Source organism: Drosophila subobscura, chromosome E, assembly GCF_008121235.1.
Source record: "Drosophila subobscura isolate 14011-0131.10 chromosome E, UCBerk_Dsub_1.0, whole genome shotgun sequence".
NCBI lineage: Eukaryota > Metazoa > Arthropoda > Insecta > Diptera > Drosophilidae > Drosophila > Drosophila subobscura.
This window is the reverse complement of record NC_048531.1, coordinates 19291359-19304933: the sequence shown is the minus strand read 5'-3', so window position 1 is coordinate 19304933 and position 13575 is coordinate 19291359. Positions and strand designations below refer to the sequence as shown.

At 46.3% G+C, this 13575-nt stretch overlaps 1 protein-coding gene across 2 annotated transcripts in view; it reads right to left on the bottom strand.

The window, feature by feature from the left end:
• The window catches only part of LOC117892546 (putative polypeptide N-acetylgalactosaminyltransferase 9), a 59705-nt gene that overhangs the window by 45011 nt on the left and 1119 nt on the right, over positions 1-13575 (bottom strand). The window lies entirely within an intron of this gene.

The following is a 13575-nucleotide window of genomic DNA, read 5'->3' as shown; positions in this document are numbered from 1 at the left end:
TTTATTTGGTTTTTTGTTCTGTCTGTGCCTGTCCATCATCATCATAATCATAATGAATGAGCGAAGGTCGCACACACGCGATGCCTGGCCCCTCTTTGGCTCCAGACTCGTGCTAGTACGTGTTTTAGCTCAACTCGTAGATACTTCATTTGCATAGCGGGGAAACCAGTTAGCATCCACAGCCGCCAAGACGTCAACTCTCCAGGCGGTAGCTCTGGCTTAGACAGCCAGAACGTGCCTTTTCCCCTCGGATTTTCCTTGTTGTGTTCCCTTGAAATTTAATTACAATTCAATAAAATTTCAGGCAGGAATGAAAAGGAGATACTCGTAAAAATGCCAGGTTTTGCTTCGTGCCAGTGGTTTTCGCGTAAGAAAAATTCAAGTTATTTGCGGAACTACCAAGAGGCGGAATATCTTCTGTCGTGTTGGACAAAGTACAAGGAATCGATGTTCGATGTCCAATGTGCACTGTCTGTTGTCTGTCGACTGTCGTCGTGTGTCAGCAGCATCCGGGGAATGCAAACTGCAACGTTCCAGCTGCAGCAGGGGCAGAGGAGAGGACCGGACCGGACCATACCATTGCCCCACAGTGGCAGTGGCAGAGTCCAGAAACTGCAGAATCATGCAATTTGCGGGCACTTCGAATGCAATCAACAAAACTGTTTGATTTATGATCATTTGCAGTTTGCACTAATTTTTCAAATCACAAAAGGCAGCAGAGGCAGCACAGGGGCAGCACAGGGGCAGCACAGGGGCAGGCCCCAAACCTGACTCGACACAAAAATTAATCACACAGCCGAATAGGGAGGAAACCAGGCCGAGAAGATAGACCAGAAAGCCACTCTGACTGAGAGTTGCAGCAGATACAAAAGACTGCAACTGCAAGGGAGGAGATGGACGGACGAAGGATGGGGCCCAAGGAGTCATTACAATCAATAACTGAAATCGATTTGGGGCCGGGCAAGTCCAAGCTTTCAGTAGCTGCCCATAGATATGCAGCCGTGACACGAGCAATGCACACACTGGCCGCAGATCGTGTCCCGCGGACATCTCCCGTGAAGGACTGGCCAGCATACGGGGAGAGACTGTAATTATGCACGGGGCTGCCTGCCCCCAGAGGACGTGGGGCTGGATTCCCTTTTTTGCATTATGATAAACGAGCCCTAGCCTGGGCATCCATCCATGCATCCATCCCCTGTCCGGAGCGATCACTCTTTACAACATCTTCATTATGAATTATGCGAATTCTTGCCGGTGGTTCCAGCATTCTCAAAGCGTGTTCCCATGGGACATAACTTTTGTTTTATCACTCGTAACGAGGGGGCAGGAACAGGGCGAATGGTAAGTGGTAACTGGCAACTGGCAACTGGGACTCCTCGAGTGCTTATCTCTTTATCTCGGTGGATGGGAGAAAGAAGTTCATACTTCTGGCAACATGTTGCAACTAATTACATAAGGCGACACGTGCGACGTGCGTTGTACTTTTATTTGTTACAACTCGAAAATTAGCATGAATTTGCTAATTAGCTCCGATTGTAAAAGTTGCAGGCGAGAGACCAGAGACCAGAGACCAGACCAGACCCAGGCACGACGCTGGCCTCGAGGAGTAGTTGCTGCTGCTGCTGCTGCTGCTGCTTCACTCTCCCTGTATCTGTATCTTTAGCATAGCGGCCTCTGTGTGTGGGTTGTGTGGGGTTGGCTCTGCGTATCTCTACCCACAGCAGAGACTGAGCTGGAGCTGGAACTGCAACTGGAGTCTGCTGCTAGTGCTCGTACTCGTACTCGTATCTAAACACGCTTTGGGGAGAGCGTGAATATTGCAACACACTCGTACTCGTACTCGTACTGGTACTGGTACTGGTATCATATGGCCTGGTGGAGAATCGATGTCGCGTTTGACAAGCGATTAAGATCAGTTTCTGAAAGGAAACAAGCCATAAGAAACACCGCCTTAAGCTCCAAATATATCCATAGATTACGGCCATAAATTGGATTTCCATTTCCATGCTATTCTCGGAACACATTCCCCAAAGCCCAGCAAAACTGATTAGTATTTGGGGGCTTATCAATCCACTTATCACCTAAAACTGATAGTGTACCTGTCATATCAATCAGGGGGAGGGAGTCCACTGCCTGACTGCTTCAATTACTCGAAATTCCACGAAGCGAAAATACTTTCGATAGCGGGCAGCTTCGATTGATAGCAAAAGGGTAACGGAACCAAAACAGGCAGAGTGGAGCCTGATATCCGATGGTCTGATGGGCCACGTGTGCGAATATTTCAACTTAATTGCGAATGCATTTAATTTCCAGACATTTCAGATAACAACAGAGAGGGAGAGCGAGAGGAAGGAGTTTATTGCACTCCTCCACTTCCCCAACCAACTGACATTATTGTTCGCATTTCTGTTCAGCAAATATTGAGCCAATGGGTGCTAAAAATAATATACAATGTACAAATTTATTGCACATCTGAATGCAACTGCTGTGCAAAGTAAATTCTGTTTTGTTTCCATTTGCTTTTTGTTTGTGGCTGGCACAGTCCGGAGGGGGGGGATTTTTTCGGATAACGATGATACGCAGATATCAGAAATTGGATGGAAAATAATTCGATTCCAACCGTTTCCATTTCCCTGCTCCATAAAATGTCGAGCATTGTCATACAAAACAAGCGAAAGGAGTTACGGGTACCCCGAAATACGAATGGTTTCAAACAAAAATAAACATTTATTGTGCTTATGCGTTCATTCGTTCAATGATGATATCAACATGCCAAAAAACTACAAAAATAAACAATCCAAACAACACACACAAAAGCATCATCATAATCATCAGCCTCGAGGGCTCCCCCCTCGCAGTGGTAGTGAAAGTGATTCGATGACGATGTGGGATCTACCACGATGCGACACGATGATGGTAACGGACAAAAAGCGCTGAGCAAAAGTCACGGCTGCCAGCTACCAGCACTCCCCCTCCCACCCGCTGGCATACATATGGCTGCCTAATGTCTAATGCCTAACTTTACATAACTTCCATCAAAGCAAGCACAAACAGCGATACAAAATTAGCGAGTTCAAACGAAGTTAACAAAATTATGAAACATGGAACAGTAGGTAAATATTCAGGGAATGTTGCAAAAAAAAAAAACGTACACAAAGAAATTTAAAAGGAAAAGAATTTAAAAAGGAAACAAAAGTGTAGAAGAACTTGTTTAACTTTAACAAATCCAAATAAGTCCCATACTAAAAGGTAACAATATGGGAATCAGATCTTCCTCTCGAAATTGGCCATAATTTTCACACTTTTACCGTGTCCGTTGGTTCAACCGTGAACCCACAATAATTAAGACATTTTCCATTGATGTGCACTGTAATTTGTTGCTTGCATATTTTGTTGTTTTTGGGTTCAAACTTTCTTTGTTTATACAAACAGCGAAACACAGAGGCAAATATAATTAGAGATCTCGACAGCATGTTGGAACACAAAAACAAAAACAAAAACAAACAGGTGCCCGGCCAAGCACAAAGCAAACAAGCGAAACATCCAAAGCAGGGAGGGAGAGAGGCGGGGAGAGAGCGAGAGTTAGGGCTGGGGCTGGGGCTGGGGCTGGGACGCACACAAGTAAATAGCTGTAAAAAAAAGAGCTCCCAAAAGGCAATCGACGGTCGACAGACGGGTTGTTCACCTGGTCGCGGTGTCGTGGTCACCTCAACACCTCTTGGACCGTGCCCAGCCAGCACTTGATTGTTGTGGTTGTTGTTGCTGCCGCCTCTGTGATTGCCTTTTCATTTTATTTGAATGTCTTTTGGTTCTTTTCTCTTTATTCTTTTACCATTTTTTGGTTAATCTCCAACGTGCCTGGAATGCGATTCCATTCTGAGTTGATTTGACTACCGCGCGGAGAACTCTGGGGAGCAGCTCCCTGCTTTGGGGTGTTCCCAGAGATTATTCAGAGATTATTTCGCCTATCCAGCGGGGGATCTGTAACACATTTTCGCGGGTGTTGATTCCCAGGCGACCCACATAACCGCTGAACATCTAATTAAGTTTGCAACACACACTCGCAGCAGAAAGTCAGGGAGGGCGAGATAGAGAGAGAGAGAGAGAGGAGAGGGCTCACAAGATCTCTGTCGACTAATTACGGCTCAATCAAGTGGCAGTGGCAGTGCGGTGCTGCAACGTACCAGCGCCACTTGCAGCTGCAGCTGCAGGGCCAACTGTGTGCCGCAGACCATTCGAAGAAGAGTTACCTAACTTCCAGCTTAATGACTTCACCAAGAGGGCCCTGCTGTTGCCGCTGCTGGCACTGCTGATCTGTGCCCCTCTGTGGCATGCTTTAAATATTTTCACGGCACCTGAGTGCATTTCGCAGATATTTCATTGCAACATGTGATAAATTGCATTCGGTTTGAGTCTTTACAGAGTCTTTACCCACACAGAGACCCGCGGAGACTCCTCTCCCGACTGACATTTGGGCTCCGGCCTGGTGGATAGAATGACTCATGAACTGCACCTTCGGCATAGGCTCGTCTTGGCATTAACCATTAACATTTCGAATACAAAAGTTAAACTTAAGGAGCAGCTGTCATCATTGCCAGCACTCGCATTTGCATTTGAAAGAGAGACAGAGGCAGAGAGAGAAATGGGAGTGCTGCCGAGTGGGCAGACAGAGAGAGAGAGAGGAGCCGCATTATGCCCACCATCAGCAGCAGCATCAAGCATCACCATCAATGATTGTGCGCCGCGTTGTTGCGGCCTTTCTGTATTAATGATGATGCAACATTTTGCCACAAAGTAAAGTGAAGAGGGGGCAAGACAACAACACATGGCTCTAAGTTAAGTTTAGTGCCCGAAGGCCAAAAGCGCGTTTGACTCTTTTGTTACTGCTGCTTAGCTGTCCCTTTTGTTTTGTCTGTCTGCCCCCAAGTGTGGCGTAAGGCGAGACCTTTTTTGCCGAGCATCGGGTGAGAGGTGGGGTAGGGTATAATGAGTGGAACACGAGCCCCAACCGACAAAAGAACTCGAGAGACTCCGTTACATTTTGGGGTTACTTTTAGCAGTTGGCTGTGAAATATATTTAAATAGATTTTTGGCATATAAAGTGTGAAATTTGTGGCACATTTACTCCAGGGAGAGTACTCGCAATCCCGAGATATTGTCTGTAAATCATGGGATCCCTGAGAATGGCTGAGAATAAATAAACATTTACACATCTCCAACGCAGTTTGTCTTGGATCTATCTTGTGTTTGGCAATACTCATTCGTAAACACTAAGAACCAAAACATGCAGCAATGGAAAGATTGCTGCAGCCAACAATGATTCCATTTCCATGTTCAGCTGCCTGTCTGGCAGGGCATCCACTCTTCGTTGACAGTGGATCAGTGGCAGAGGCAGCATATTGCCACCTTCCTGCTTAAATGTCACTGATATGGGGGCTAGAAGCTCTCCTGAAGGCAGCCAGCCAGAGCCCCTGAGGCATTTGCATTGGCATTTGCCGCAATGTTTAGCTTCGGAGGCGACACCGAGAGCTTGACAACTCTGACGCTGTTGCTGTTGCTGTTGCTGTTGCTGCTGTTGCCGCTGCGGTTACGGTTTAATGAACATTCATGTCTCTCCCGTCTAATGCCAAAAGCAGAGGCACTGGGGGGCTTGAGACTTGTGGAAAACTGTGAAAAACTGTGAACAAGAGCCACAAGAACCCTCTGCATTACAACAACAGAAGAGGCAGAATATATAAAACACGGCAAAAGAAACAAGTTAAGAGCCACAGAAGCAGCAGCAGCAGCAGCAGCAGCAGCAGCAGCAGCAGCAGCAGCAGCACTGGTAGCAGCCGCAGCAGAGAGCATTGCAACAGGTTTCTCTTGATTGGCCTTTCGGTGGTGCCTCTGCCTCTGCCACTGCCACTGGACTGCTGCTGCGGCTGCTGCTGCTGCTTTATTAAATCTTCTGCTGGCTGGCCATTGTATTTGTATTTTATATTTTCTGTATATTTATTTTTCATCTTTCTGCCTCTGACAGCCGTGATTTGTTGCCGAAGGTTAGTTCAAGTCATTAGAGCGATGTATCTGTATCTGTATCTGTATCTGTTGTATGTGCCGTATCTGCCTGCCTCTACGCTTTGCCTCTATTTTTGCCATAAATTGAAGACGATTTCTGTCTGTGTGTGTGTGTTCGTTTTATTCTCAGATACTTTGTTAAATGCCCGCAAAAAGGCCATTGTTTAAGCAATTAAAATAGTTGAAAATAATATTCGCAGTCTTGAATAAAAGATGATTGGGGGGAGGCATGGAACGCACATTTCAATGTTTTTCCAATGCTTCGGGCTTCGGGCATTGAAAAATACAAAACAACTACAAAAATAAAGAAACATTTTGTTTCGATTTTCACATTTTGAATAACTGAATATTTAATTTCGATTTTGAATCAACATTTGATGTTCAACTGGTGGCAGAGAATCAATTTAAAGAGCATTTCCGTGGCTTTTTGTGTGGGCCAATATTTGATGATTAAATATTTATGAAACAAAAAGTGAAATTTACGTGACTCCAGCAATCGCTTTAGTTCATGTTTAATTGTGTTTTTCAGGCTTCTGGAGGAGGTTTCTGCAATTTCCCCCTGTTAGAGGCTTCGTTCCCCCACATTCAAATCAAATGCCAAACGCTTTTGTTATATAAATGAATTTATAGTGTTTTTCCTTCCACCCCTCGCAGCATATAGCTTCACCCCCCCTCGTGCTGGCAGCGTGTTTGAGCACTCCAACAAATGATGGCAATTAAAACTTAGATGCCCGACGCTTAGTGTCGCTTAGTGGCCATCGTCAGAGCTTTGGCTACATTTAATTATAAGTTGAGGACTAATTGTGCGTTGTCCACAATTAAAAATATCTTTGGCCGGTCGGGGAGAGCAGATTTGTGCCCAAAGTTGGTCACAGACGATGGGGCAAGTGGGGCGATGACCAAAAAAGCACAGCACTCTGCAACTAATTGGGCAACGGATGGGCGGGGGGCCAGGCCAGGCCATGAAAGCGACGCATCATCTGGCCTTTGGCAAACCAAAATGAAGAGAGAGACAACAAATAAGTTCAACAGCTACAACTACAACAAAACACTACAACTTGGGCAGTTAAAATGTCTAAAAATGCCCAACAATCCATTAGGAACAATAACTTCAACAACAGCGAAATCATCTTCAACACTGGCCACACCATAAAACATTTAAAGGTGCAACATAACATTGGGATACCATTTATCATTGTTTTAACAATTATTATTCCACAACACCCGCAGAATAACTTATAAATATTTACAACAACAAAGATATTCCAACAATAAGTTCAACAATCACTCGGAACAGCAACAACAACAGCAACAGCAACAGCTACAACAATCGCAATGACAAGACAAATGTTGGAACAAGAAGCTGCAACAAGAGGAACAACAACAACAACAGCAGCAGCAACACGACTGCAACATGCGGCATACAAGTTCTGTGGCAGCAGCAGCAGCAACAGGAGAAGGAACAAACTTTTTTTATGTTGCTAATCCAATTCGAAAGCAATTTCTGTGTGTTTCGTTGCGAGCGGGGTTAGGCATGGATAGCGGGGGGCTCTGGCATGAAGAACTCCCCATTTACATGGCCCAAGACCATGTCTGGGGATCTGCCCACTTAGCACACACACACAGGCAGACACACACAGGCAGACACACACACACAGACAGACTCTGAACACTCTCCACTATCGAGCAGAGCCGAGAGCCAAGTTAGAAGACGAGTTCATTGAATTCTTCCCGCTTGGTATTCGCCAAACTCGTAAATTTTCAACATAAAAAAAAATCGAAACAAAAAACAACAAAAACAACAAAAAAAGACCAAATCCCAAAGCAAACAGGTTCCTGCATCCGAAGCATCTACCAGCCACCGACCAAACCGTACCATCCAAAGCAATTCACCAAAAACAAAGATACCCCAAGACCCCAGACCCCAGACCCAGACACACATCTTGTGGTTTGGTTTGGAAGTGGATGAGTGTATGGGTGTATTTTTTGGGGCCTGCAGCTTGGGCCGCTTTGGCCGCTCTGGCCAAGTGGAATGCGGCAGTCATCTGGCCAGTCGGCCATCGGCCATCGGGCATCTTCATCTCTGGCTTTGGCTGCGGCTGCGGCTGCGGCTGCTGCTGTGGCTCTCTTTAGGCCCATGTCTCGACTCTGGGGTTTCAGTTTCCGTTTCGGGTCTTGGTCTTGGCTCTTGGGCTGCAAAATGCATAAAAATCATCTCTGCATTTCACTCTGGACACTCTGGGACTTCGATTAAGTAGCTGTCAGTATGTGTATCTTGTGTCTTCCATCTTGCAGTGAGTTGCAGTCGGGAGAAAGCGCTCAGCGCAGCGCAGCCCGTTCGCATTGCACTTTCAAGCGGCGACCCACTTCCACTGCCACTTCCAGTTAAAACCTGCTGGCCCTGGCCTTTTCGATACCCCCTCCCCTCCCCTCCCCGCCCATCCAGTGTCAAACGTTTGGCGAAACGCGCTAATTGATCCTACAAATATGGAGATCTAATGCCAAAGAACGGCGGCGGCAGCAGCAGCGAAGTAAACTGAGATTTATATCAACGGATGATACACAGAGGCAGACAGAGGGACAGACAGTCGGAGGAACGGCTCAATCTAGGTCTCAGGCGAGGGATCATCTCGGTCTACTCCTCCTCCTCCTCCGCCTTTGTGTGGCACAACAATGGATGAGAGATTGCTGCCAGTCATTCGGATGGGATGACCTTTCAGCCTCTCTATTCCGAACCATCAATCAACCGAAAACCGAAAACCGAAAAAACGAATCCGAACAACCCAAAAAGAAGAAGAAAATTGTTTAAAACGGAAATGAATCCACGCTTTGGACATTAACTGTAATTGCGCACATACACGCGCTTTGCCTGCTGCCGCCTGCTGCCTGCTGCCTGCTCGCCTACCCGCAGGCACAAAGATACATTTGTATCCCATGACGCACCAACGAGTTCCAGTGTCTACGGGTTCCCCTCTCCACACACTCCACGCCCCACGCCCCACGCCCCACAAGAGCCCCACACAACCCCACATAATGACCTTGTAACTCAACTGTCAACTGTCACCACACGCAGCAGCAGTGGCAGCAGCAGCAGCAGCAACAGCAGCAGCAACAGCAACAGCAACGGCCAACAGCAAATCAATAGCCCCAGCCACAATTTATAGTATCCATGGCCATAAATTGGTCCGCGCCGGCACATGTCATGACTTTGAGGGGCAGCAAACCAAAAGAATTCTGGCCAAAATAGGCCCAGACCCAGCCAAATAGAAGGTGGAGAGGGGAGATGTAGGGGGTAGGGGGGGAGTGGACAACTGAAAGGAGAACAGAGGCGCAACAGCTCTCATTATCATATGAACAAAAGGGTTCTTGCTGTTGCATCGCACAAGATTTTTATGAATTTATAAGGAAAGAAAGTCAAGGGAAGGTACGGAGCATTCAGCGGGGGAAAGGGAAGGTGCATAACATCCAGAGAGGGAAGGGAAGGGAAGGGAAGGGGAATCTAGGCGTCTGGCAATCTTATAAATATTTAATGAGTGCAATTTATTCGCTGACTGTAACAGATTTTCAGCAGCAGCAGCAGACGGCAGGGAATGCTTTCCAAGTGATTTTGTGTATTTGTGGGAGCTCCAGCTCCAGCTTCAGCTTCAGGTTCTCCAGTTTCCGTTTCAGTGGATTTTCAAGAAATAAACTCGAGAGTTCCATCAACAGCAGTGAAACCTAGGCATCTTGTATTTCATTTTGAGTTTTGTTTATTCAAAGGTACAACAAATAGTATCCATTAGATCTACGCGAAACCCTCTTATAATTCCTGGAATCATCTCAAAGTACTTGGTATTCCCTAGTCGACTCTTTAAACTCCGCAAAAAACTATAACTCATGAGAAGAATATGTGCATATGTGGGGTTTAGGATAAGAATTCCCCAGTTGCTCTTAGATATTTATGTATATTTAATATTGCAGAAACAGTGATGGCTCTCTGGGGCGGACACGGCACCCCTCTGTCCGTTCGTTCGCTCGGCCGGGCTTTCACTGTGTCAGAAAGTGCTTATCGCCAGTGAAAAATGTATGTTTTTTTAAGCGCTGTCTTAGGATGAACGAGGGACAGCCAAAGGCATGCCACAGCAGCAGAGATTAGGGTGGAGAACAATGTACAGAAAAAGAGAGAGAGAGAGGGGGAGTGGTAGTGGGGGTAGAATATGAGCAACTCAGATACAAATACAAACAGTTTGTGCGTTATCTTGTACTGAAGCTGAAACTTCCGCAGCTGCAAAGGCCAGAAACCAGAGCCTGGCCCCAAAGCAAACCCTCAACCCCGTAATGAATTACGCGCCAGAGTTCTCTCTCCTTTTGAAGGAACTGAACAGCACACAGCAAACAACAGCAATAAAGGAGCCAAAAAGGCAGGCGGAGGAGAAGGCCGTTGCCGAAAAGACAGCCACAGCACACGAAGGATATCGGAGAAGAAGGAAGTCCGAGCAGGAATGAATGAGTACGAGTGCACGGCTACAAGAATGAATGAGTGCGAAAGGAGTACTGCGAGTATGGGAAGTGGCAATGGTGAGGCATGGAGAGTACACATAAAAGGCTGCTAAAAAGTTTTATTCAGCATTGTTATCATCACGGCAGAAGAGAGCACAGGCATTGTGAAAGGCACAACAAACCAGAAACAAACAAAATATGAGAAATGAAAAATAAACCCAAAATCAAGCAAAAGACCAACACAAAACTCTGGACAAAAGATCTCTTTTCCTGCCCCTGCCCCTGCCCCAGTCCCTGCCCCTGCCCTGACAACAAGTTTCTTCTACATGTTTACGGCTGGGTTATGGGGTATCCTTGGAGGATGGATTCCTTCCAAGGAGCAACTTTCTTCAAAGGGAAATTACTGGGTCAGCACAGTAAACAACTCGAAACATGGAAGGAAACCAAAAAGCTGTAGAGGAAATAGGGTATTCTCAGGCTAAGGATGATTGGATTGCAAAACTATTTTGCTGTACTAAATATAGCATGAAAGATGCACAGCTCGGAAGGAATTCAAGAAAGATTCTCCCATCAAAAATACTCCCACTCAGAGGTACGTTTTGCAATTATTTTCGGGCAACCGAAACGTGGAACCCTGGAACGTGCCCCGAAAACACTTCCGCCCTGAATCCCTCCGCTCTGCTGCTCTGCTGCTCTGACGCTCGTTAGAAGATATCGAATATATTCGATCCAGAGACGGAGGAACGTGCAATGCAACGTTCCAAAAGAGAGACAAAGAATAGTGCATAATTTTTTTCCCATGTACCACATTTTGACAACTGTTTTTTCTGCTGTTCTGCTACTGCTACTGCTGTTCGCTTCGTTTCTGTTCGGTTTGGTTTGGAACAGCTTTTTCTGGCTCTTTTTTTTCAATTGGAGAACGTGCAGACGTGCAAAATGCAATAAGGCAGGTCGGAGAAGAGGTGGTAGAGTAAGGTGGTAGTGGCAGCAGTTAGCAGTTGATAGGGAAATTCAGAGCCAACAGCTGTTGAAAAGCAGACGGCAGAGAACACAAGAGATACGAAAAACAGAACAGAGCCGTGCCGACGGTCTGGGGGCATGATGTAAGCTCCACTAAAGAGGACTAATATGTGGAGTGATTAATTCATTGAAATTAACATAAATGGCAACAGCTTTAACTTTTACCCGAGGACCGCAGGTGGGCTCCACAGCACACCCTTCCTCGTCGCTCGGTCCCCGTGGCCGACATAAATAATTAAAGTTAATTGCGGCCGCTGCCTCTTAATGATGCAACGAAGCATCAAACGAGCCACAGAGAGTGAGAGACCGGGAGAGGGAGAGACCTCCGGCGACCCCAGACTCGGTTTCAGCCATAACTTCAGCTCCAAGCCACAGGCCCCTAACTCTCCCTGACTCTCCCCGTACTCCATCCCTCTGAGAAAGCCAGAAACTCGTTTTTATGAAAATGGAAATGAAATTAAACGGAACCCTCGCCCAAGGGTCGTCACAGGCGACAAACGAGAGCGATAAAGGTGCATTTTTTGGAATTAAACAAATACGAAATAGAAATATAAACCCACTTGACGGGGTCCGGTATGGGGGATCCCCCGAGCCGCAGAGAAAAGCCATTTTCACCTGATTTTCTTGCTGTGGCTAATGGAGCCATTTAAAGGGTTTCACGAATGGCCAAATGACGGTCTAAAGGTGCAGAAACTGCCAAAAGAGAGACGACTAATGGACACACAAAGTATGCGCAATGTAATGAATGTCAGTATGAGTCCAAAGCACAAAAGGAAATGTTTAGATACATCTTCCATAAGGAGATGCTCCTTAAAGCATAGCAAATTACAGGCACTGCGGGTGTCTGCTCAAGACTGGATGTTTCCTGCATGTCCCCCAGTCGGCCGAAGATAATAAATGACAAGAGAACAAAGCAAACTGTCAACAGTTCGGTTGCCAAATTATTCCATTATGACATCTGCAATCCAAGGCAAAGATAACCCGGTACGGGGCTACACTTGGCCCCAAAAGATACACAATTCCAAGTGAAGCATTCTAATCTTATCTTATCTCTGAGTACAGCCATGAGTAATGGTGCAGTGGAAGAGAAAACACACAGAGAGTGGAGAATCCAATCTAATAAAAGTTCTAAATTAATTAGAAGACCATAAAGGAGGCTCTTCGCCAGCGCCTTGCGCCTTGCCCCTTGCCGCTGACACCAATCCATCCATCTATCTGCCTAATTTGGGCGGGTCTCACTAGCGATTCCCGCCCCTTGCCTGGGGAGCCGCCTTTGATAATTAATAACAAAAGACAAGTTTTTCGGTTTTTCTCTTGGCTAGATTCTAGGCCAGGCCAGACCAGAGCAAAACAAAACCCGGCAAAACGCACAGAGAGACAGAAAAAAAAACAAAGAGAGGAGGGAAGTGAGCGGGAGAGAGAGAGAGCTTTGAGTGAGGCTAGGACTAAGAGCTGTAGGGAGAGGGTTGGGGTTGCCTAAGGGCTTTAGGGGTTGGACCAAGGGCTAACTTTAGTAGGGGGTAGGGGCGGTGGGTAGCGCTAAAAGCTGACATTGCAAAGCCAAACGCAAAAACAAAGCTCGCGCATTCAACGTTTCTTCCACCTCCCTCCCTCTGCCAGACACAGCTGTGGGGTCGGCCAGGAGGCGCAGCATAAAAATCAAATGAAATTGATTGATTTTTTCTTTTCGTACTCGGGCCATGCGAGGGGCCAGCCAGTGCCAAAAAAGAGAGCAAAACAGAAGGCAAGCAAAGTCAAGGAAATGGCCAATAAAAAGTCATTTGCAAACAAAAACACGAAAATATCACACAGAGAGTATAAAGAATCGTGGATACCCTTTCTCAAGGGAATAGTTTAACATATGTGCAGAGAACACTCACTCTCCCTCTTTCTCTTTATTGCGAATTTATTCCTGATTAAAGATCTCTCTCGTTCACTCACTCCCACTCTCAGTGGCGGCAACAACAGTTAGGCGTCCCACTGCAGACAGAAAGAGAGACAAAAAGTCAATGCACGAAG